The sequence below is a fragment of the Ambystoma mexicanum genome, chromosome 2q, assembly GCF_040938575.1.
Source record: "Ambystoma mexicanum isolate Mex_15411 chromosome 2q, UKY_AmexF1_1, whole genome shotgun sequence".
NCBI classification, from domain to species: domain Eukaryota; kingdom Metazoa; phylum Chordata; class Amphibia; order Caudata; family Ambystomatidae; genus Ambystoma; species Ambystoma mexicanum.
Genome location: NC_090924.1, coordinates 286,480,977 through 286,506,871, shown reverse-complemented (window position 1 = coordinate 286,506,871; position 25,895 = coordinate 286,480,977).

The window sequence follows — 25,895 nt, the reverse complement described above, 5'->3', positions numbered from 1 at the left end:
CAACAGCACATATGTAAGACCACTTTTAAAAGGACTGAAGGAGGCACAGAAAGATAACAGTGGTGCAGCCTGGACAGTCAAGATGATAGATGCCTTTGATGAATTGAAGCTAGCAATTAGCACAGCTCCTGTGTTAGGGATCCCCAATTACAATTAATAATTATTTGTATTCTCCCATTCCATAGTGATGATGGCTGTCTTTGCACCTCAAACTACCATGGGAGACAAACGAATAGCATGGTACAGTGGGATTTTAGATTGAGTCATGAGAGGTCATTATCCCTGTGAGATAGCACTGGTGGCAGCAGCTTTTGTGAATGGGAAATCTGCCAGTATGACTAGGGGCTGCACAGTTATATAATATGTTGTGCATGCCCTATTTGCCATAATTGAAAAGCCAAAAAACACATTGACTACACACAAATTAATAATAGCAATCCCATTGATTAAAATTGTCAGTTGTCGTGTGCTAAATCCAGCCAGATTTATAGCAGAACCAATAAAGGAAGGAGACAATATATATGACTGCACTAAATACACTGAATACCATGATGAAATACCACATGTCAATGAAAATTCCCTAGGAGAGAGTATGATTCTCTTCATTGACAGGTCATTATCAATAGACCAGAGCACTGGTGAAAGGCACAGTGGCACAGCAGTAGTGAAGCAAAAGAAAATGACAGCTTTGAGACAGTGACAAGTGCAATATTGCCTGCACATTTCTCAGCACAAGCGGCTGAACTGGTAGCGCTGATTTTGGCACTTAAAGTGCATGAAGAAGAGGCTATAATGGTGTTTTCCAACTCGAGCTATGGTAAGTCAACAGTACAACAGGACTGTGACTTTGGAAGAGGGGGGCTTCCTGTGCACAGATGAAGCATACACCACTATTGGACAGACTCATAGATGGACTCCAACTCTTATTGGCCATAGCTGTGGTCAAGTGCTCAGTGGACACCAGAGGTGCAGATTTTATTTCTCGCAGCATCGAAGCTGCCAATCTTGAAGCAAAAAGAGTGGCATATTTTCCTGAAATCGCTGATGTTGTGACTGCACTGAACAAATACACACGTGCACATAACATGGTGATGAAGGAGGGTTTTAAAGCACTAACCATAGCACAAATTACCGACCAACAGAGTAGGGCACCACCAGAAGAATAAGATTCATGGAAATGAAGGAGGTGCTCATTGTCCCCCACAGATGCGATGTGGAAACAGGACAGCACTGAGAAACAAGTAATGGCCCTAGGGCTGCTTGCAATAGCACTAGACCAATTGCACTACTTACCAAGCACACACATCAAGAGAGTGTCTTGCAGTACTAATTTTGGAGGTCCAGTTTGTCCCAGATTTGGCAGAACACGTTGCTAATGTTGCTGCAAATCTTTTAACATTCCAGAAGCTCATTGCTGGGCATACTCTGTGAATAGTGAGAGGAGCAATATCCTGTCCTACTGGACCATTTCAGCATTTGCATATTGACTATGTAGCTATGCTCCAAATTTGTAACTGCTACAGGTACATCCTAGTGGTCATATGTCCCTTTTCCAGATGGATCAAAGCAGGTCATGCACACATCCAGATGCCACATGTGCTGTGAATTTCCTTTTATGTGAGGTATTTTCAAGGTGGGGAGTGTACAAAATGCTCCAGTCTGACAATGTAGCACTTTGTACTTGAGGTATTTGATCACAAAACTTTCCTGTTGGGTATAAAGCACAAAATCCTATCAGCTTATCACCCACAAAAAAAGCATTTGTAAGTGCCTCAACAGTCTCCTAAGGAATCAAATTGCCAAACTAAAAGAGACACTGACAAAATGTTGGCTCCATTGCCTTCCCTTAGCCCTATTTGTATTACGCAAATACTCCAGATCTGACCATCACCTGACTCCACACGGTGGTGATGGGATGCAAATGCATACACTCCTTCCTCCCCCCAATCAAGCTCAAACTGATGCAGAGAATGCTGTTTTGTTAGGGAAGCAAATGCATTATTATTTGACAGCAATTATTGAAAAACATAAATGTAGGTACAAGCACAGCAGGGGGCTCAAAGAAGACAGGTGAAGCAAATGATCAAATGCATCCAGATATTGTATTGAGGCAACTGGTATTGTTTCCTAGGGAAAAGGTCCTGTGTAGGAAATTCACACAACAGTGGCAAAAGCCCTACTTCGAGGGACCGTTCATAGTGGAGGTGGTTACACAGTCCACAGTGAAAGTTCAAGGAAGGTGTGCCTGGTTTCATCTCAGTGATGTCAAACCCTACAGAGGCGAGACCCCCCATGCTGTCAACACTGGGCACAAAGGTGAAGAAGACGTGAGAAGAATCCAAACGAGTTCAAGAACAAGAGCCAATCAGCAGCAAGAAGAATAAAAAACACATTGTTTTTTCTATGGAAACCGACAAGTCAGTTCAACATCCTTTCAACTATGCTTGCCTAAAATAAAGCATGATACTCCTGCAGTAAAGGGAAAGTAACAGATTCTCCCTATTGCAATTCTATTTTTCTTGGTATTGTCCTTTTTTATGAAGATGTATCCCTTTTTCAAAACTTGGAACCTCTCCATAACTATATTATTACTCAATCTAAAGTCTTACATAGTGTCGGAAAGAAATGTGCACTCAATATTGACACAGTTTTTCTTGTGAACACTTGTTTTTTAAGAATACAAAAGAAATGCTTCTCCTGATACAAGTATGCTGCAGGACTTGTAATGATCTGCCGGCGTCTGACTTCCTGGTAACTCCGGAAGTCAGGCGCTGGTAAATCATTACGAGTCTGGCGACAATTCGCTGGTATCACTGCATGGTTACCGCCAGACCCGTAATAAGGCCCATTCTCTTTTAGCGCCTACAAGAGAATTTGCTCACAATGCTTTGCAGAAAGTTTATACCCTATTAATAATGATAATAGCAGTGTTTTTCGAAACATGGTATGGTCTGTATATAATACTTTTTATCAGCAAGAGAAAGGATCATTTATAATACTGCTAGACCAGTAAACATGAGTATATGCACTATAACAATGATACATGAAATGACACCAGAACAATTCCTTGCAGTAAACAGAGAGATGAAAAGACTAAACAGAAGTGTGCTAGATGACTCAAAGCACTCGACCAAATATATTGATGATTCGGCACATGTGACTAAAAATATGTGGTACAATCACATGAGTCAAGTGGGCAGAGAGACGTCTGATGAGAGTTGTTTTATTTGTTCCATCACCCCCTACTCCATGAGTGCATCCAGAATGTTCATAGCCACAGAAGTACCTGCAAACACAGCACATTCCAAATACACCTTGCACTATGTATGATCCGAGGATAATTCCCTGGGCAGACAGCCTCCACAGAGGGGGCAACAAAAGCAAATTCTTGATGGGAGAATAGTTATAAAACAAAACAACACCATGATAAATGCTAGCACACAATACAAAGTAGAAAATTAACTGCCAGTGGGCATGAATAGGAGAGGGATTGAAATAGTAGATCATAACATTCTGCAGTATAATGATGCATTTGGAAAATAAATACCTTGGTGTTGGGACAGAGGACAGTTACAAATAAAAAGACACATACTAACAGCTGAAGGATGAGGGGAAGATTAATAGGTAGCAAATCATTAGCGCTCCTAGAGCAGCACAAAGAGGTTGTGCAAAATGCTAATAAGGTATGCCTCGAGGAATGGGCCAAATATACGAAATTGCTCATATGGGTAGCAGATGAAAGAGGAACAGTACCCATAATACCTTTGAAAGATGTCACCCTGCACTTCAGAAATAATAGCACACTGTGTGTTTAAATAAGCCCAAAGTGTGGGCATATATTTTCGACCTAGCAGGCATGGCAGTAGGAACAGTCATGATATTGGACCATGATAATGGACCACTACTGCCACTTACCCCAAAGAGGGATGCCTGTGCTCCCTGGTAATAATAAGTACACCAGCTTGGTAGCACCCCCAAGAGAGGTGCGGGGTAGTGTTTTTTCTCAAAATGAACACAGAACAAGACATAAGAGGGCCCTCACAAACACGCATAAAGAGGAGAAACTACAACTCAATGAAGATGGAAGATGCATATGATGCCATACCAGATGAAAATAAATTGTTTGGTAGAACTGAGATGTTCTTTACATCCCTCTTTACTGTCAGGTTGCAAGCCAACATGAATGCAAAATGGCTGAAAATATCCCGCTGGGAGCTGTTGCAGACAATAAACACAACACTAAAAAGGTTTTAATGGCATAAGAGAAGAGCTAAGTTCAATAAGACTCATGACCCTCCAGAACAGGTAAATTCCCGATCTGGCCCTGGGGGTAGGGGGTGCAAAAACTGAACCCTCACAGATGACATAGCCACCTTAACAGAAATACACACAAGAATGATGGAGTAGTTGGATGATATTGTTGATGATGACTGTTTTAATTACCTGTTCTCATGGATTCCCTCCTGGTTGGCTAATTCATTCAAAGTACTGATGGCAGTTTTAGTACTATTTGCCTTCTATGTTCTACAAATTGCAATAAGCCAATGCAAAAAGACTGCTAAAAAGGCATTAGTAATGAAAATAGTAATACACTTTGTTGCTCACCTACACGAGTATACCCGAACAGGTGACCTCCCCCGTGCCCAAGCAATAGAAACCTTTTGCCCCTCAAGTATCAAAATGTATTTGGCCACAATTACACTGAGCACTGGGTATATCGTGATTACAATGGGGAATGCTGCATTATGACCTGAAGTATGGATGAATATGTTGGGCATATAGGCTGCTTGAGTGGGGTGACAAAGAAATGGACACCTAAGGAGCCTTATCTGGGAGCGAGCAGAAGGAAGAGTGTGGTGGAGGACTAGACCAGAGGGGGCAATGTTAAGAGGCAGATGAATATGTCATCCATAGCTGTGGTCCTTCCCCGGCTCAATACCTCACTGGTGAGAAATGTTACGCACTAAGACAACCCTACCACCCTTATCCCAGGCAGGTACAGCATCAGATGGTCATGATCTAAACTGAAGATGGCACTACTAACCAAACTAACATTGTCACAATACTTGTGCATGTGTTAGATGTGAAGGAAATGTGCACTCAACATAAAGAACACTGAAACTAGGTAACACATGAATGTTGCTTTGAGAGCACAAGATAGCAATTCCCATGATGCAAGAAGGAAACTCCCAGATTAATTTAGGTTTTATAAGAGTACAACCAACCTTTGATAGCCAGGTGCAGGACAACCATAAACCATAAGACTACATGAGGAATAACTCAAGAGTGTCCACGTTGGGAAGAGAAAACATAATACTTGCATCAATATTGGCTACATTTCCAATAAATGACCCGTAATTGAAGAACAGTCTCTATTCATTAGCAAAAACCACAGATAGGAAACCTGATTTACTCCTTGCACATATCCCCAGACACTAGGTGGAACAAAAGGGAAAATACAAAGATATCAACCTGGCTCATGGCCTAGAAATGAGTGAGGGTATCTTCTTTAATTGAAAGGAAAGCCGTTCATGAACCTCTCTCCCCCTACTTCTGTCTGGCTCATGTATCGACGACCTGTCAGTTGTCCAAGGAGTAATAAGCCAACCAGTGAAAATCTCCAATGTTATGCCACCCATGCCAATTACATATTGTAGAGATTATATCTTTTTAATGTTATCAATTTTGAGGTGGTCGCAGGAGGGGCCATCAGACAAGCATTACCCAATTTGAAATGAATCCCCTATAGTATGTATATGTAGTTACTACTATTAATAAATCCTTGTACCTCATAAATAAAATGACAATATGATGTCAGTTATGATAAATATGGAAAATATAAACCATTGTATTTGATAAGCATGATGAGAGTGGCAATAATTCAATGCTTGTATGCTGACCCTGCCTTATTTTGATGATAATAAAGCTGGGTTTTGCCTTGCACTTTGTCTGTTTCCGTTATTTAACTTGGTTTGAACTCGCTCCAGAACCTCTGTGCAATTTGGGACATCCTAGGTCATCTTAACATACCTTACCTCCACTCTCTCTGCCCCTACCCAAACTACCAATACTCTTTCTGCCCCCACCCACCCTACCTCCACACTCTCTACCCCCACCAACTGTACCTGCACTCTCTCTACCCTCGCCTGCCAACACTCCCTCTACTCTCCCTACTCCCACCCTCTCACCCAACCTCCATGCTCTCTATCACCATGCACCCACCTTACGCATACTTTCTCTACCATACCTCACACTCTCTACCCCTGCCCACCCATCCTACCTTCAGTCTCTTTACCCTGTCCCACCCACCCTACCTCCACTGCCTCTACATTACTCCACTCTCTTATAGTAGGGATAGAGTTTGGATGGTGTTCCTAAAGTCAGGGGATGCTAAACATGTTTTTATCCTGACATATCTAGCTATAATATGTTGTCTTATGTTCTGTTGATTTATACTGTGAGCAATCTCCAGGCACTTGCATGGCTCTGCAAGAGAGTGGGGTGGGGAGGCTAATGGGGATAGGGTGAGAGGATAAGTTCAGAACCAGGAGAAACTGGTGTCTATGAGTCTTGTTTTGCATGTGGGAGTTTGTGCGGGAGGCCCCGTGTGTTGTACCCGTAAGGGTAAGCTTCAGTGTCTCAGGTGTGTGGTAGTGTTTTGTGTTAGTCTATTGTGTGGGGTTGTGGTGGGTTTGGTAGTGCACACTGGTTAGATTCTGTCCAAAAGGGATCCAGAGTCATGGGTGGCCATAGCTGTACGATAGTTCAGTATCTTGATGTATAATTACATTGTTGAGGGTTTATGGACTATGTGAGTGGTTCAATTTGGGTGTGCTTCAGCATCTAGAGATGCTGGGTGAGAACATAGTATTGATTCTTTGTTTATTTGTAGTGTGGCTAGTCCAAGGTGTAGTGTAGTGGTGTCAGTTACGTTGGAGAAGCAGAAAGGGGAAAATGGGTTAGTAAGTCGGTTTGTTTGTTTTAGCCTCTTTGGTTACCGCTTGATGGTATCTAGCCAGGTTTCTTGTTTGTGGTTCTTTGGCCCATCTCGTTTCCTCTCAAGTTGTTTGTCTGTGATGTTGTTGTTGCCGGTGTCCCTTCGAGGTTGTCTTTACCTGCTGAATAGCCATGTTTGGAGCAGTTTCCTGAAGGTGATGTGGTCTTCTATGGTTCTAATTTCTTTGGGCATGGTGTTCTAGATGTTAGCAATTCGACGTGAGAACGCTGTTCCACAGAACTTTCTTTTTTTGTAGTGTTTTGCCTCTATTTGTAGGTCGTTGCTGGATCTTAGTTCCCTTCCTGTGCGATACTTGCTAATATTGTCTTGGAGGAATTCAGCTCCTTGTCTGTGCAAGGGTTTCTGTGCGATGCAGAGTGCTTTGAAATTGATGGGCTTTTTTACTGGTAACCAGTGAAGTCTTTTCAATGCTGGGGTCTTAATAGGATCCTAGCTGCTATATTCTGCACCCTTTGGAGTTTTTTGGTAAGTCTTTCCGCCATTCCTAGAGGTTGTTTGCGTAGTCAATTCTTGTGAGTTAAGGGATATAATTGTGAGGGTTCTGTGGGGGAAGGAGAGGTAAGGGAGTAATCCTCTGAGCTGTTGTAGGAGGAAGAAGCATTTTTCGCCGATTGCGTTGACTTGCAGTTCAAGGGATAGTCTGCTATCCATGAGTATTCCTAGGTTATTTACTTGTCTCGGGAGGATAGCTCAGGGGCAACATGCTCGCCTTGGAAGCAAGATGACATGAAGCAACACAGGTTCAAGCCACAGGTCCGCGCTTAGAAACCTCTGGGTATTAAGCGCGTTATAAATAACCAATCATATCATATATATTACGTCAGTAGTCTCTGGTTGCATTACCATGCTGATTGGCCAGTCCAGTTGTGGGTTCCCTCTGTTGAATCCTGCGGGTGAGAGCATTATTTCTGTTTTTTGCTGGGTTCAGTTTGAGGTTGTTTGTTGTCATCCAATTGTAGATGTCTGTGAGGCAGTTGTTGAGGCTGATATTTTGTTCCTGTGTTTTCACAATTATTTGTGTGTCATCTGCATGTTTGTAGGCGGTAAGTCTGTGGGTTCAAATGATTTTCATCAATGGCAAATGTAGATGTTGAAAAGCCGAGGAGAGAGGTTGGATCCCTGTGGGACTCTGCATGATCTATGTTTGGTGTTTGAGGTGAAAGTTGATAGGTAGGTTCTTTCGGGTTGGTTTGTTAGGAATGAGGCAAGCCAGTTCAGTGCGGATTGCTGTATGCCACATTCCATCAATCTTTGTATTAGTGTTTCGTGTCTGATTGTGTCAAAAGCTGCTGATATGTCCAATAGTATGAGGGCCGATTGGGCATCATCGTCTTCATTTATTTTCAGGTCGTCCCAAACCAATAGGTGTGCTGATTCTGTTCCTCTCATTGGTCTAAAGCGAAATTGTGACCGGTCGAGTATTCCGTTTACTTTGACATATTTAAGAAAGATTTTGTACATATGGTTCTCCAGAATCTTTGCTGGGTAGGGCAGGTTGGATATCGGTCTGTAGTTGCTTGGGTCTTCTGCGCTTTCTGATTCCTTTTTTTCAGTGGTTTAATATCTGCTGATTTGAAGTAGGACGGTACCATTCCTCTTTTGAGTGATAGATTCATTCGGTTCCGGAAGTGTGTATCTGGGTTCTGTGGTTGAGGATCCCTTTGAAGATGTCAGGTGGGCAGAGGTCCCTTGGGAATCCTGCAGGGTTGGTGTCCTTGATCAGTGTGGCAAAGGTTTCCTCTGTGATTGGTTCTAGGTAGGTGAGTTTTGCTGTAATCATTGTTTCACCTGGTGTCTGTGGTCCGGCAGTCATGGTTGTATGTGCCCGGGCTAGGTTGATGTTCTCCTAGATTGTATCTATTTTTTATCCCAGGTGGTTGGTGATGTTGTCACAAAGTGCTTGTGTCGGGATGATGGATTACTTGCAGGAAAACGTTTTTTTAATCTATTTGATGATTTTGAAAAGTTATTTCTGTCGATTGTTTGACATTTCTATTCTTGTGGCATAATGGTACTTTCTTCCTTTGCGGACTGTTGATTTGTATAGTTTGAGTTGTCTTTGGTATTTTATTTTGTCTCGTTGGGTTTATTTGTCTCTCCATTTTTTTCCATTTTGCAGTTGTTCTTTTTTAGTTCTTTCAGTTCTTCTGTGAACCATTTAGATGCCAGTTCTTTTTGTGTTGTTTTGAATGTTTTAGTTGTTGCCAGTTGGTCAAGGGCCTCAGTGGTCCAATTGTTGAGTGTGTCTTCTGCTGTGTCTATGGTTGTTTTGGTGGGTTCTGTTTCACTTGGGGGGGTTGAGTCTAGATGGTTTGTTAGGGCCTATAGGTCTAGGTTCTTCCAGTTTCTTTTCTTGCTGGTATGGAGCAGTACCTTTCCGGCCGGTAGGTGGGATTGGGATGTGATGTAGAATGGTATTAAGTAGTGGTCACTCCATACCATTGGTGTAGTTGGCGTGGATGTGCATGGTCCTTCCCTGTTGAGAATTGCATCCACGGCGTGTGCTGCATCATGGGTTGATCCATTTACTATTTGCTTGATGTGGAAAGTTTCCAAGAATGCAGAGAGTTAGTTTGCTGGGGATTTAATTTCTTTTTCAAGACCCGATGTTGAAATCTCCCAGTATGACTAGGTTGTCGTGGTAGGTTGATAAAATGGCAACTGTGTCTTCTAGTTGTGTTGCAAAGTTGGGGTTGTAAGGAGGTGGTCTGCAAATCAGGAGGAATACTATGTTGGTTTGGTGATTGATTTCTATCTTGAGGAGGAAGGAGTCACAGTCTTCTGCATTGGTTGTGAAAAGTTGAGATGCTTGGATGTGTTATTTGTGTATGATTGTGATTCTGCCTCCTCTTCAGTTTTCTCTGTTGCCGTTTATTAATATATAATTTTCCGGTATTGCTTGGTTCGCAATGGCTTTATAGTTGTCTGATAACCAGGTTTCTGTAACAAAGAACATGTCTGTGCCTCCTTCTCTTAGTAGGTCATGGATTTCTATTGAGTGTTTTGCCATAGATCTGACCTTGAGAAGTCTGCAGTGTAGTTTGTTTGATTATTATTTGGTGTTGTTGTCTATATTATTTGTTCGGTCTGGCGTGTAATCTTACTGTGGCATGACATTTTTACAGAGCATCTATGATGAAGCACCTAAAATAACTGTTATTATGTGCCTGGACTAGCTTGCATTGGAGCAGCTAATTTGGCCATATTGTGTCATGGCATTTGTAATGGCACAACCAACAGGAGTATGTTCCTTTGCTTATGTACTGGCATACATTGGCCGAGCCAGTTTATACATGTTTTCTTATGCTATCATTACTGGTATTATGCACAAAGCAAACATGAGTATGTTCTTATACGGGAATACTGGGACACATAGGTGCAAAGAGAATGGAAATGAATGGGCATAAGCCAGCATTAACATGTCTTTTTTATACTGGCATATATTATGGGGAATGAAAATGTTTCGGGAAATGCTCCTGTTAACTGTCAGTGATTTAAATCTATTGAATTTCTTCATGAATTTCCCTACAAAACCCATTACAAACTGTCTGGCTTTTAACCCTATTTTTCACAGAACATGTGCTGTATGATGCACCATTTTAACCAATTTTTCAAAAAGAATTCTGAGGGGAGGTGAACCACCCCAGTATTTCCTCGGTTGGTTTGTGCTCCCTCGCTAGGCTTGGTGGTTCTTGCAAACTTGTGGCAAATATTTATGCTCCCCCACTTAAAAAATTCACCTGCCACCACTGGCTGTGCTAGTTTACCATAGGCAAGAGTTTTCTTTTTAAAATATGGATTGATTAGAATGATATGATATGATAGGATATGATATGGCATTTATAAGGCACCTATACACAAGTGTTTCAAGGCGCGACTTAGAGAATTAGAATTAGAGAAGGTTGGAGTGTCATTGAAACTGGAGTAGGGCTGTGCATAGCGGAATTATGGCGTTAGGTGTAAGGGTACAATAGTGGCAAAACATGTTTGCAGGATAGAGCACCATCGCATAAAAGGACATATAAACATGCACATTTGCCCATGCTTCTTTGGGATGAGTAGAAGACAAAACATAGAGATTGACACATGATGTTGTTGGGTAGGGAAGAGGATAAATGAAAGCACACACATTGATCAATGATTGTATTGGTGTGCAATAGAGGAAACACTAAATCACAGAACTGACGCGTGATTTTTTTGGGTTCCGTAGAGGAGCAATCATATCACGCCCATATGGTGCCCTTAGACGTAGAATGGCAGAAATTAAATTAGACACATGCATATGTTTTTTTTTTATTTTTAGTAGAGCGGAGGAGAACCGACATTTCAAACAATTCCATGTGCCTATTTGGGCGTAGGCAAGTCTAATCATACGTACTGACATGTGAATTCTCTTTTGGGGGAGGAAGAGAGGAGAAGCCCATTGACATGTCATTTTTACAAGGCGCTGGAAAGAGTTATCTATTCACACGGATTAACATATGATTGTTATGTTGTGCACGAGTGGAATCACACAGTGACATGTGAATAATTTAGGCTCATGATTTATTATTGTTTTGGGGTGAAGAAGAAGAGTGATCATGTCACATACATGAGCACATGATTTTTGAGCCATTGTAGACAGACACTTTGACTCATGATTTGTTTATGTTACGTCGGCGGAGAATCTAAACCGCACAGACTGGCACATTATTATTTTATGGCAAAGAGCTTTTGTCAGGTGGAGGGGAGGAGGAATCAAACCACCCACTGACACATGACTTTTCTTGGCCCTGGGAAGACAACATCAAGCAAAATAATGCATGATTTCATTGGAGTGCAGGAGATTTATCAAATTGTGCACAGTGACTTGCAAGTCTTAAGAAACCCTCTGCTGACCCCTCCTGCCCGGCTAACTATCGCCCAATCTCCATCACTCCCTTCCTGGGCAAGCTCCTGGAGAAACTGGCCATCTCCCAGCTCAATCTCCACACTGAATCTGTTGGTTGTCTTCATGGCCATAAGTCTGGCTTCAGAGCTGCCAGAAGCATGGAAACTGCTCTCCTGCACATTCGCAAAGACCTGCTCACTAACCTCGACTTTAACACCCCCTGCGTTCTTATCTTGCTTGTTCTCTCTTCTGCCTTTGACACTGTCAACTATGCCATCCTGCTCAACCGTCTCCGTGATAACCTGGGTATCACTGGTCAGGCTCTGGCGTGGCTGACTTCTTTCCTCTCCAACTGACCCTCCCAGGTTCAACTTGGGTCCTTCCTCTCCGACATCTTTTTCTCTACCTGTGGTGTCCCCCAGAGATCTAACCTCTCTCCCTGGCTGTTCAACCAATATCTGGCACTCCTTGCCCACCGCATCGCCACTCTCTGTCCCAACATTCAGTGCTATGCGGATGATACCCAGCTCATTTTCAGGCTACCCTCGGCCTCCTCATCTCTGACTGTCTGTCTCCCATCCAGGAATGGTGTGCCGCCAACGACCTCTGCCTTAATGCCACTTAGACTGAGATTCTACTCATCGGCACACCCACTCCCTCCTTCCCTGCAGCATTCTGGCCGGCCTCTCTTGGCCCTCCTCCCACTCCCACCTGCAAGGCTAAAAACCTCGGGGTCATCTTCGACTCTGCACTCTCCTTCTCCCCTCACATATCTGACGTCTCTAAGAAGTCACACTACCAGCTGCACCTCCTTAGAGGTATTCTTTCTTTCCTCTCATTCCCCCAAAGTTCACTGTCTCTAGAGCCCTTGTCCTCTCCAAGCTGGACTACTGTAACAGCCTCTATCTAAACCTGCCTGCCTCCACTCTCCACCCTCTGCAACTTATCCGGAACAGGACTGCGAAACTTGTCCTTGGCCTCAAGCCCAGGGATTTTATCTCTCCAGGACTGAAATCATGCAGTGGCTCCCAGTTGCTGCAAGGATTAAGTTCAAAACCCTCTGTATTGTACACAAGACCTTCTGGGGTCTGGAGCCGCAATACCTTCAACTCTCTCTTCCTAAATACCTTCCTTCTCGAGCTCTTCGCTCATCTGCCTCCAACTCCCTCAGGGTCAGTCGCTTCTCCAAGCAACGAGTTGGTGGCAGATTACTCTCTTCGGCAGGGGCCTCTCGCTGGAACAGCCTTCCTGCCTCCCTGAAACTCGAGGAGAACCATCTCTGGTTCTGGAAACACCTCAAAACCTTCCTCTTTGCCTCTGCTTTCTCTCCACCCCTCCCTTGCTGAACTCCTGACTGAAATTGTACTGGTTACCTGGCCACCCTTTCTGATCTCTGGCCCAGGCCCCGTCAATTACCCACCTGCACTGCCTCACTGGCAACCCCTGCACATGGGGACCATTTTTCTGTATCTCTTCAGTCCCCCTACCAGCACTTACGTCTGCACTTCCTTTGCACTTACCACTAGCTGGCTGTTTTATGTGTCTTATTTATTCCACTTCCCATGTACTGCACTTTCCCCTCTCACCTCCCCCGGTGCACTTTCCTTTCCCCCCTTCCCATGCACTTGCGCGATTTGAATGACACCTGGCCTAGTAGTATCGTTGTCTGTCCTCCCTTTGTTCCCCCCCTTGCCTCGTCGTGCCTTGAAACACTTGTGTATAGGCGCGTTATAAATTACATATCATATCAAATCATATCATAAATGTATTGGTACAGAACAGTCGAGAAACCACATCACAAACGTTAACACATAATTTTTTAGGACTGAGGAGAAAATTAATTACATGTGTTGAACCAAGATTTGATGCAGGCTGATGGATGATTTCTCTGGTGCAGAAGCAGAGATACCGGATCATAAACATTTATATGTGCGTTTTTAGGGGCATGTGAGGAGAAACTCCATCACATACATTAAAGCATGATGTTTTATGTTCAGGGAGGAGAAATCAGATTTGACATTCTGATAAGTGATTGTATTGGGTGCAGGAGAGAAGATATCAAACACCTTGAACAGTGGTATCTTCAGGCTCTGAAAAAGTAGTAACTAAATTGTACATATTGACAGGTGACTGTTTTTGGCTAGACTTGATGAGGAATCAAATCACACACATTGACAAGTGATGTGTCTCATGCGCAGGAGGAAGAAATTAAATCAAATTACATTTAACTTCTTGGGGTGCAGGAGAGGAGTAATTAAAACATGCAGATTGATTTTCAATTGTACTTTTTCACGAGAAAGAAGAAACTAATTCACAAACATTAACACCTGATTTTTTCTTGAGACACACAGTAGAGACGTAATTACATACATTGGTCTGTGACTTGTTTTGGGGTGGGGCAGAGAACCACAATCTTGCAAGAGATAAGAAATCACACACATTTGACTCATGAAGGTTATGGGCATGTAATATGAGAGAACACATAGCACATTGGCACATGATTTTATTGAAAGCTGAAGGAGAAAGAAAATCACATCGAATGCTCAATGCATGTTAATGCACAGAAGGGGAGAAAACAAATCAAATACATTGACAAATACATTTTAGAACTCAAAAGGGAAGATACCAAATCACACATATTTTGGGGTAGTGGAGCTGGAGAGAAAAAACAAATAATACATGTAGATGCATGATTCTTTTTTGAGAAATAAAATCTGATTGACTCATTTGGTGCAAGAGAGAATAAATATTGTGCATTCACCAGTGATCCTTTTGGCCACAGGCATGGAAAAAACAAAATCGCACACATTTACCTATGGTTTTGGGGTGAACATGAGAGGTGAAATCACACACATTACCACAAATCTGAGCATTAAAATAAAACAGGACAGAGAAAAAAGTTCCCAGCACCTGGTGTACCCAGATAGCAACAGCTACATCAGTAATATGCAAAGATTCAAAATATTGCAGTATATAATGATTAAACATAGTCCTTTTAATACAATAATTCTGTCTTTCTTCACATCCACAATTCAAAGAGGACATCAAGGTTCAACCTTACCATGTTCTTCTGAGTCGATCAGCTGTGTAGATGTAAGGTTGACCCCTATTGGTAGCCACCTTATTAACCTCAATAGGAGAAACAGAGGAAATCCCGGTAGCCACTAAAGATTTGTCAAAGATGCAGGGAAAGAAAAACGCCACAAGTGGTGGGAGAAAGGCAGGCATGTACCCGTAGAATGGGTAGGAACAAAGGCCAGCAAAGGAAGGGCAATAGAGCAATCTAGGTAGGGAGATAGCAGAGGAGGAATGGGAGGAGGAGAACAAGCAGCAAGGATAAGATTCTGGAACCAGGAAAGAGCAAAGTGTCTAAGCCGGGTTAGAGACTACAAGATTTGCGATGCAAGGATCCTCCGATCCAGAAGCTGAATGTGCGCTGAAGGACGGAGGGCGTCAGAAGCGGCAATCACAGGACCGCACACTCCAATTTGTGATCAACATGATACCACTGTCGTAACAGAGCGCAGAAGCACAGGTACACGTCAAGAACTATTATCGGGGCAACAATTGTAAACACTGCCAAATGGTGCGTCCCATGACAGCGAAAGATTAAATATTGGCCAATGTATTTCAAACTAAGGGTCCTTCATCAGGGCAAAATCTGCAAGTAATATATAAACATGTGTGTCACTGTGATCCACAAAAAATAAAATAAAGAGACAGCAATAAGTGCACTAAAATTAAAACCTCATATCTGACTCCAGAATGTGCTAAAATAGTACCTTGTTCTGCAATTCTAAAACAGACAATCTAAAAAATAACAGTCAATATGTTCAGGAAATTGTACAATAGACTTAACTGAAACCAGTAGCTGATCTACAGTTGGAGAAAAAATCGACACCTGTGGGAAAGCAAAAAATATGTGTCTTTAGGTATTCATCAGTGAATACGATATCTTCAGAATTAGTGCAAAAGTAAATCTATTCATTAAGAACCTTAAATTTGTATGTGTAGCCACGTGATCAACAACACGTCCAAAGAAAAATATTATTGCAGCAGAAGCCAATGTTGCATGATGGGACTAAATACATGCTAAAGGTTCCCAGTGCTGAGGTACATTAGCGTGCACGTTGAAGTGTTATGACATCATTGTGCTAACGTACGTGAGGGTGTCACCGGACGCGGCGGAATCAAAACAAAGGAAAATGCCTAAAAATAGAAAGAAATAATTAATCAGATTATTACTTCATTTCTGCACAAACCATAAAGGTTTTGCACAATCAGTCCATATATTTAATAAAAACAACATTACAATGAAAAATTGTTTGATAAAAGAAGTATTTACATTCCTATATAAAATCACTGATGCACTTTCAACGTTATAGATATCTTTGATTAGCTGGCGCATCCAGGATGATATGCATTATGCATATATTTATTTAGGATTTGCCATGCTCCTTCTCCATATTTCAGTGTTGCTCCTAGGTCATTCTTATTAGACATTATTGTGCACAACAGCAGCCCTTCTCTGATGGTCCTTGCATTACGGCAACTACGCAATGGCTTCAGACATTGCCTTCAAGGGACATACCCAAATGTGGCAGATATCTTCTTTCCAGTCTTCACAATAACTAAAGCTACTTGAAGAGCCCCCTTTCCAATGAGCTTTGAAACGCGACAACGGTAGTATGCGTAATCTTATTTTACACTTTAGGATTTTCGCATTTTTGTTAGAGGGAATATCCAAGTATTTTACTAGAGCAATACTACGATCAGTTTCCAAATATTGATTTATTAGTGTCTTGTTGGTAAAATAGGCCCCTTATATCTTTTTAGAAACAAGGTCTCATATTTGCACCTCAATTTAATTTTGTAGTATGGGCTAAAGGTACTTGGACACTTTCCTTATATATTAGGTACATATATTATTCCTTGATATTCCACAACTTGAGTCGATATAACAATGGCCTGTGTTTTACCAGGTATTCTATGCTATACAAGAGCAAGTCTAATTTTACTGGAACATATGGAGCACTGAATGGCAGGCCCAGCAGTCAAATTTAAAATCCTCTTTTCTGCCGTCACCAGGGGGGCAGTATTGGTGTGACCCCATAGTTCTGTTCAGAAAGTGTCTGCCTAGAAAACCTGCATCTTATATACTTCTATCTTATATATGTCTATCGCATTTGGCCGCCATCCCCTATTAGCCAATGTAGTTTCACTCTTCTCTGTGTGATCATCCCACTTGGCTGTTTATGCATGTGCAAACCAAGGTAATCAAAGGTTAATACCTCAATTAATACTTTCTCGCCTATAACAAATGTCGGTTTACCATGGCTGGTTTGATTTTTAGGGGTGAAGACCATGATTTTGGTTTCAGAGATATTTAGTACCCAAGGCAGGGGAGCAGTCAATCAGGTCACTTGGATCGCGGGCTGAAACTGCTAATCTCAGCCTGCGTTCCAAGGAAACCTGATGGCTGCTTGCCATCTTCTCCCCTTCCCTTAATTTTTTTAAGTAACTCCAACCCCCCTCCGCAGCCCCACTTACCTGATTGTGGTGGTGTCTCCCTATAACCGGCCAACATGAAATGGAATATGGAGCCCCGCCTTTCAGCTCTGTGGCAGCCATCTTAGTATAGTATTCTGTTTCGATCAACAGGTCGCAGCGTGTTGTGCCATTCATTGAAATAAAATACAATGACCCTAGCACCCCGGGTTGCTGAATTGGCAACCGGGGGAGCTAATAGCCTTAAAACCATCTCCAGTAAGCCGTATCTGGTGTTATTGGCCAGGGGTCCCTTGCTAAAAGACTTTGCTATGCTGGGGCCTTTAACTCAGGCCGATAATGGGCTGGATCGGGTGTTAACTGTTCTGACTTGAGTGTCGTGTAGACCGTTGAAACCTCCGTCCTCAAGTGACGCACAGGGGAACTAAAAGAAACCCGCTGTGCGACCTTTGGGGCCACAGGTGGGAGATGTTACTTCCCAGATCCACGGAACCTCGGGAACACCGATGCTGCTGTCAAAAAGAACGAGGTTAAGTACCAGGCAATTACAATATATCACGTTAACCAAAGGATCTGAATAGTCTTACCTATCTGGTGTTTGGAAAACCCAGGAAACCTAGGAGGGAGGTTCGAGACTCAGATGAGGCGGTCCCTAGAACAAGAGGACCGCAGAAAAGCGTGGATGCAGGATAAGCCACCTGTAGGACTGAAGGCGTGACTTGAATCCCAAAAGGGAAATGGCGTAGAAGTTCAACAAGGTACCAAGGGATGATCCAAAGACAAGTTAGGGTCGTGTCAGAAATCCAGCAATAGGTAAGCAGTTCCAAGCAAAGGTACAAAAGGGTAATCTGAAGGAGTCCAAGAGAGAGTTCCAAGATCAAGGTAAACCAGTAGTATTATCCAAACGTAGCGCCAAACAGGGTCTGAAAACAGCTGAGAAGCAATGAGTGTTCCGTGCCTCAAGCCTTATATACTGTGCGTTTCGGGGTCATGTGACGTCCACCAAGGTCACATGGGAAACGCCATTCTGGATCACGTAAGCAAGTGAGCGATCGGCGTGGAGGTGTAACGCCGCCCCTTCTGCTGTATGTTCTCCATGGCAACTGCCAGTGCAGGAAGAGCTGCAATCGAGCCCGTAAATCGTACCTGGTACGGAGCTTTCGGTCCTTTGGGTAAACCGAATCACATGAGCCTCGAACCCTGGAGGGAGGTGTTGGGGAAATGTGAGCAGTGTTCTGGTGTGCAGTGGATCGGTGTGCAGAGGATCACCTAACATTAACGCTGTATTATCTTTAGCTCCTTTCCGTTTCATTCTATGGCAAAAGTGTCAAGTTAGTGTTGAAGTCCACTGCAAGTGCAAGTTATAGATATAAATACCTCCTCATCGGCAAAAAAGAGCAGTTCCCACTCTTTACCCATCAACATCCATTTCCGAAGCATTTAGATTATTAGCAATGTCCTTAATACATAGCGAGAATAACAGAGAGGCCAGCACACACCCCCCCCAGACCTCCCTGGTGTAACCATTAATATGAATCAATACGAGAAGATTATCTCTTACATTCGGCTAGCATTCCACACAATAGATACGATAAATCTAAGTCTAGTGCGGCCAAACAATTGCAACATCGCAACCTTTTTAGAAGATCAATGAAGGAAAAAAATTAAAGGGGAGATCAACGACACTGTTGAAATTTGACACCAATTTCAATAGCAATGAAAATTCGTGCCAGGGAGGCAGTATATCGTAAGTGACTTAGAGTACACAAGTGGAAGATGGCCAGAGAGCGCTGGCAAGCATTGGCGAGCTCTGCAAGTTCACAACAAACATGGTTGTCCTGGAAGATAGTAAAGGAGACACAGCCGGCTAATGATCAAATTAATGGGGCTCCCATGGACTCATGAGTCACTTTCATTGCAGAGGGAATGGGAATGAGTACCTCACACACTGCCAATACATATACTGGTACTAACGCATGGTACTACACTTTGCAGGTTTATCAGAGAGTAGAGATTATTAAAAGTATCAAGCAGTCTTTTACTAAAAAGAACAACTGCTGTGGTGGTCCAACATGCTTCACAAATAATTAGCCACACAGGTCAGATTCCTAAGACTTGGTCCCTGTTTTCAAAAAGGGTAAAAGGGACGATCCAAAAAAAGATGGGATTCTGGCCATGCAAGACGCCCCCCCCCCAACATTCTTTCACATATTTTACTTGCTGAAATGGATTACAGCCATCATTCCTCTGAACCCAAATGGTTTTCGGAAGAGGTCAAGTACTGTCTGGGTCACACGCATGCAACCTGTATATGCTGCATTCATAGATTTCAGGGCAGCATTTGATACCGTATGCAGAGAATGGCTCTGGGATAAACGCCTAAAATGGAATATCCCCCATGGGCTCCTGTATATGATTAGGGCTCTTCATGCAAACACTACACTTAGAGTTAGGTGGGAAACTTGGGTAAAATCACAGACCAACTACCCACCTCCATGAGATTAAAACAGGGGTGCATACTAGCACCCACATTGTTTAGTTTATATTTAGCAGCTCTAGCACAAGGCGATATGCACCAAAAGAGTGTTTCCCCTAAGCTAGGGACAACACGCATACAATGGCTAGGGTGTGCCACAGCATTGCACTGTTGGTCTATACCCCTAGAGGGCTTCAATAACAATCTGATCTCCTTACTACTTATTCACACAGTAATGATTTTAGGATTACCACCACTAAAACCAAAGTGATGGTTTTTCCCAAAGTGATGGTTTTTCACCTTAGGAAACTCCACGGTGGCGACTGTGACAGATGTGTGTATCAGACCATCAATATCTGGGTTTAGTAGTTGATGACAATTTAGACTGGACACCACAACTAAATAAAACAACTACACTGGTCAACCAACAACGAGGTGTTCTTCGAGCATTTCCCTCTAAAAATGGGGGTTATTCCATGGAAGAGGTCCTCACTATAAAGTTAAAATCGTAGTGATTATGACATATGGCCTTGAAATCTGAGCTCATAACCATCGCAGGAGTTTAGAACTTCTTGAAAGCAAATGTCTAAAAGCCCTGTGTTGACTGCCCCTCAGTGCTGCAGTTCAGTAAATAAATACGCAGAATAAGCTGTAGGGAAAATGAGCACATGCATTGCCTCTCGATGTCTCAGCCTACACTGGAAGCTTGCTAACGCCACTGATTTTTTTTTTTAAAGTATTTTATTGGCATTTATAGAAATAATTCACAACCATCAAACAGCAACACAACAAACAAACTACAACTAATTAACTAATTAACTACCACAGTCTTCGTAGCTCAATATGTTGTTCGCAATTGTAGCGGGGGGAGAGGGGTTGGTATTCGGCGCACCCAAGGTCACTGGGGCTGGGTTTTCAGGCTGACCATTCTTGGGGGTATGTCACAGGCAAGTCTCTAGTAAGGGTGAAAGCTCAGGGGGGTTTGTGGTCCGAGGCATATTGGATGTCATGCACCAGGGCCTTCCATGAGTCTAGGGTGTCGTTGGAGTCGTCGCCGTTTGAGTGGATTCCATCCTGCCAGGCCCTGGTCTCTGCCTCCGTCCACTTTTCCAGGTCCTTAAGCCAACGTCCATGCCTCGGGCCCCCTGGTGATTTCCATGCCATTGCTATGGACCTTTTGCGAGGATGCAGGCTAGGTCCATTAGTTTGACCAGGTGTTTGTGTTTGCTGAGTCTGGGATGGGCTCCCAGTAAGCATTCCTTTGGGTTCCACTCATATCTCGTGAGTCCCGCTTCGGTGCAGGTGCTTTCCACCATGGACCAGAATTTTGCTGTTTTGGTGCAGGTCCAAAACATGTGGATGATGTCCGCTTTGTCATTTCCGCACCAGGGGCAGTTCGGCGGTGCTTGTTTGTTAAAGGTAGCAACTCTTAGTGGGGTCATGTATGTTCTGTATAGCACATTCAATGGAACTTGTTTGAATCTAATGTTCCTCGACACCTCTTTGGGGTATAGTAGTATTCGCTCCCATTCACTGTCAGTTAGTGTGGTCCCTAATTCGGTTTCCCATTTTTGTCTCAGGGACGCGCTTTTTGGATTGGGTCTATCATTTAGTTTGGTGTACAAGCGGGAGACCGGCTTCCAACCATCTGCTAAATCGCACATCTCCTGAAGGAGGGGGTCTGGTGGGGGTTCTTCTGGCCAGACAGGCCACTGTACCCAGGCTGTCCATTTGAGGGGGTGGTACCACAGGAACTGAGTGTTCGAGATGCCTTCATTAGCTTGTAGCGATTCGAGTTCTCTGAATGTGCCGTCTTCAAACAGGTCTCCCCATGTATAGATTCCGGCTCTCTCCCATTTCCTGGCTGTCGCTAAGTCTGCCTGAGTTTTGCATACATCCGCCAGGATGGGGGTATTGGGATTGTAGGAGTGTTTCAGTTGTCGAAGGAAGCCAATTCTGGCCCATATCTGCCTGCCCAGGGTAACAATCATGGGGACTCCAGAAGTTTGTTTCGTCGGGTTCCAAAGCATTTCTTTAGGGAATAGCTTAGGGGTCGGATGTCACAGGAGCCCCACTTCAGTTTACAGGTCGTCAGAGAGCCATTTTGTTGTGTGGCTGAGCTGCGCGGCTAGGTAGTACCTTTGCAGATCGGGTAGTTGTATCCCACCTTCTTTGTACGGGAGCGTGAGTGTAGGCAAAGAGATCTTGTGTCTGGACGACCCCCATATGAAGTCCTTGATTATAGAGTCTAGTTTTTTGAAGAAGGGAGGTCTGATGTAGAAGCATACGTTCGTGAATTGATATAAGAAACGGGGGAGAACTATCATCTTGACTATTGCCGCTCTGCCCATTACTGCCAGTGGTAACTTCGATGCTAACGCCACTGATAACACTGCATTATCTAATGTTGCCTTACTATACACCCACCTACATTTACACCTGAAAGGTTGTATAATCTGGATTATATATAACACTGCAGACACCTGGCACTCTCGCCGTAAGCTTGAAAATAATGGGTTTAATTATAGCAGATATCGTATATATATTATGCAATGCATGAGTTAAATGGAAATCAAATTTATGTTGACCTGGTATCTAATGCACACAGCAATCAATTCATTGAGTACCTTGACCTACACTGTAGTTATCCCCAATATGCCGGTGCAAACCCCAGTAATCTAATTCTGCGCGCGTATATCAAAATCAAATTTAATCTTGCTGGCTCACTGGAGATCACAGGGCGAAGGAAAAGGATCCCCAGGAAAGCAGGAACTTGCAGGCTCTGTGACAATAATGAGAAAGAGACCACAAGCCATTTACTAATGGTATGCGAGAGCCTTGAGGACAAACATAAATTATATTTCTCGGCCTATGGGAAGATGAACGTGATACATGGCCCTATTGGGAACATTTGTAACCTATTCATGACGGGCAATTATAGTAGTCTTATTTATAATTTCACAAAATGTTGGATATTTATGGGTGATTCTTTGAGTGAAATGTGCTAATGATATTGATTATTGTAACTTTCTCACTCAAGTAGCTGTTGTTTTAAGTGTATAAAAGTCTTACATGGCTGTAGTATTCAATACCTCTCTCGGTACCTTGCTCTCCTATCTTTACTGTATGTCTCTTAATTTGCTTCCTCCTGTACGCCACTGTAACCATCCTGGCAGCCTATTTCTTTGTTCGTTTTTTTCAAACTGTCTTGTATATTATATGCTTCTTTGTACACATTATATAACCAAGTTTAAGTTGTCTTGACCTCTACTGCGCCCGGCTACCTAATGGGTTTGGCGCGCATTACCAAATAAACAAACAAACAAACAAACAAACAAACAAACAAACAAATAAAAAAAAGATGACATTGTTTTTCCTGTTGCTTTTTCCAGGCATGTAGCAGTTCTTCGTCATGATAACCCCTTTCTGATAACGTATTAAAAAGTGTGTCTATTTCATTGATATATTGGTCCTCATCACATGCTGCACGTCTAACGTGAAGTAATTGACTGTATGGCAAACTACAGACTGTGATACCAGGATGAAAGCTTAATTGATGGAGAAAATGATTCCTGCCAGTCGGTTTCTGGAAAATGTTAGTGGTGATCCTAGATGCCACTGGTGTAACATCAACATACACAAAGTTAACTTTGAGATAACCTACATTAGCTGTTTACTGCATGTGGTCGACAGTGCCATTGTTATAGCCAATGACATCATCTAGTGTATATCGAGCACCACTCCATTCTGCAAAGACATCATCTAAATATTGTCCCCAAATCATGCACATTCATAAATGATTGTTTTGGGTGCAGGAAAGGAGAAATCACAATTTCAATAATTCCTTTTTAGGGTGTAGTAGAGAAGAAAACACATACACGGATGTGATGTGCGTGGCCATTAGAGAGGAGAACCCACATCAATGCACTGATACCTTATTTTTTGGTCACAGGAGGTAACACATCTCATAAATTGACCTATGATTTTTTGGATGATTGGAAGGAAAGCCCACACCACATGTGTTCGCCATAACTTTCATGTGGGAGCAAGAGAGAAGAAACTAATTCATCATTTATGTAATTTCTTTTGGTTACAGTACAGAAGAAATCACACATAGGGCCTCATTAGGACCCTGGCAGAATGGGTTTAACGATGCCGGTAAAGGTGCCGGAGCTGTTGAACCCATTCCGCCCTATTACGAGTTCCCCTTACGGGACCCGCTCTGGACGTCTGGTCAGACCAGACGTCCTTTGTGGGTCCTGCGAGTGGACCAGGGAGCTAGCAACTTTGTTAGCTTCCTCCCCATTCCCATTGAGCCCTATGGGGGCTCGAATGGGAATGGGGATGGGTAAATTGAATGAGGAATTACCGGGTCTTCCAAGGTTGGAATGGCCCGGTAATTCCTTATTCAAGGAACCCGGACCCGAGTTTGGAGGCAGCCATGCTCCTCCAAACTCGTAATGAGGCCCATACTGTCGTGTGCACACAATTAACCCAGTGATATGGGCTGATGGAGGGGTGCAGCTGGCGTTTTTCACAGAAAAGGGCTGGTGCTTTCATTGTTTACAAAGCCAGCATTGTGTGTGGTACTGTGTGGCCACGTCAGCGGTTCAGAAGTCACAGATCTGTACCTGTCAGAGGGAGTCTGCCACTTGTAAATTTGGACGGGTGGGACATGGTTTCATACATATTTAGTGACTACTATGTGAGTATGGAAACTGTCAGGGCCTGATTTACAAAACGTTTTCCCATGGGGTATTGACACTCTACTGCAGAGTTGGTATGTGTAGCGTCTGAAAATGTTGACAGAAATCAAAATCACTAATGAACAGTAAGACCAAGGGAAGCATAATCGCTCAAAACTACAAAGCACGAGAGTATCGCCATCCAGAAGAGAGGGAGAGAAACAAAGAAAAATCACGGCAAATTGTAAATTCCATAAAACAGGAATGGCTTTTTTATTGGCACCCCTTTGAACTGGGTGGATTTTTAATCCAAATTGGGAGTTCGTGGATCTCCTAAGTGGGGAAGTAGAGATGTTAAAAAAAGAAAATCTGATCTTCATTAAAATAAGAAAATTTGAAAAGAAGCTAGAGTTGTTACTTTGGGAAGACGCATGGGCTAAAATCTTGAAAATAATTAATCCTTTCAGCAGAGATAAACTCACACATGAATAGTTATGTTGTCACTTCAGTTTGGAATAATGCAATCAGTTCTGATCTTGCATTACTGCATCCTGTTACTTGTAGTCCTGCATTTCTATAATCAAAGTTAAAACTACAAGTCCCAGAAAGCAGAATAGAAAAACACTGGCAATGCCTATAGTTTTTGTGTTTACTGTTGTTCATTGCATTATGCATTTATAGGCACCAGGGTGCAAGGGGAAGAGTGCAAAGATTTGAAGGTGGATGTGATAAGGGGTGTGTATGTGTGAAAGAAAATGAAAAGTGGAATAGAGTAAGGCAGGAAGCCATTGATAGAAGATGCCATCGATGTTGAGCTCAGGAAATATGTGCGAGAAAGGATAAGAAATGAAGTGAGAGTGTGAGAGGAAGGATGAGAGGAGTAGAGGGAGGAGGTAAGGTAGGTGGGTGGGGAATAGAGGGAATAGGTTGGTTGGGGCTAGAGTGCTAGAGGGGCTAGGTGTGCATGGTTGGGGGTAGAGTAGAGGGGGTAGGATGGTTGGCATAGGGAGAGGGGGGTAGGGTGCAAGGGGATAGAGAAAGAGGGACGGTGGTTGGATGGCACTAGAGAGATGAGTTGGGGCAGAGAGAGTGAGGGTAGGGTGGGTTGGTTTAGGTACAGAGAGTGGGGGTAGTGTGGGTTGGGGTAGGGTTGGTGGGAGAAGAGAGTGGTGTGAGGTTGTGGTAGAGAGAGTTGGTAGGGTTGTTGGGGGTAGATAGATTGTAGGTAGGATGGGTGGGGGTACAGATAGAGGGGTCGGGTGGGTGAATGGTGGTAGAGAGAGTGGGGAGTAGGGTGGCCTATTCTAATCGGGCAGATGGGACTGCAGTAAAGCTCCA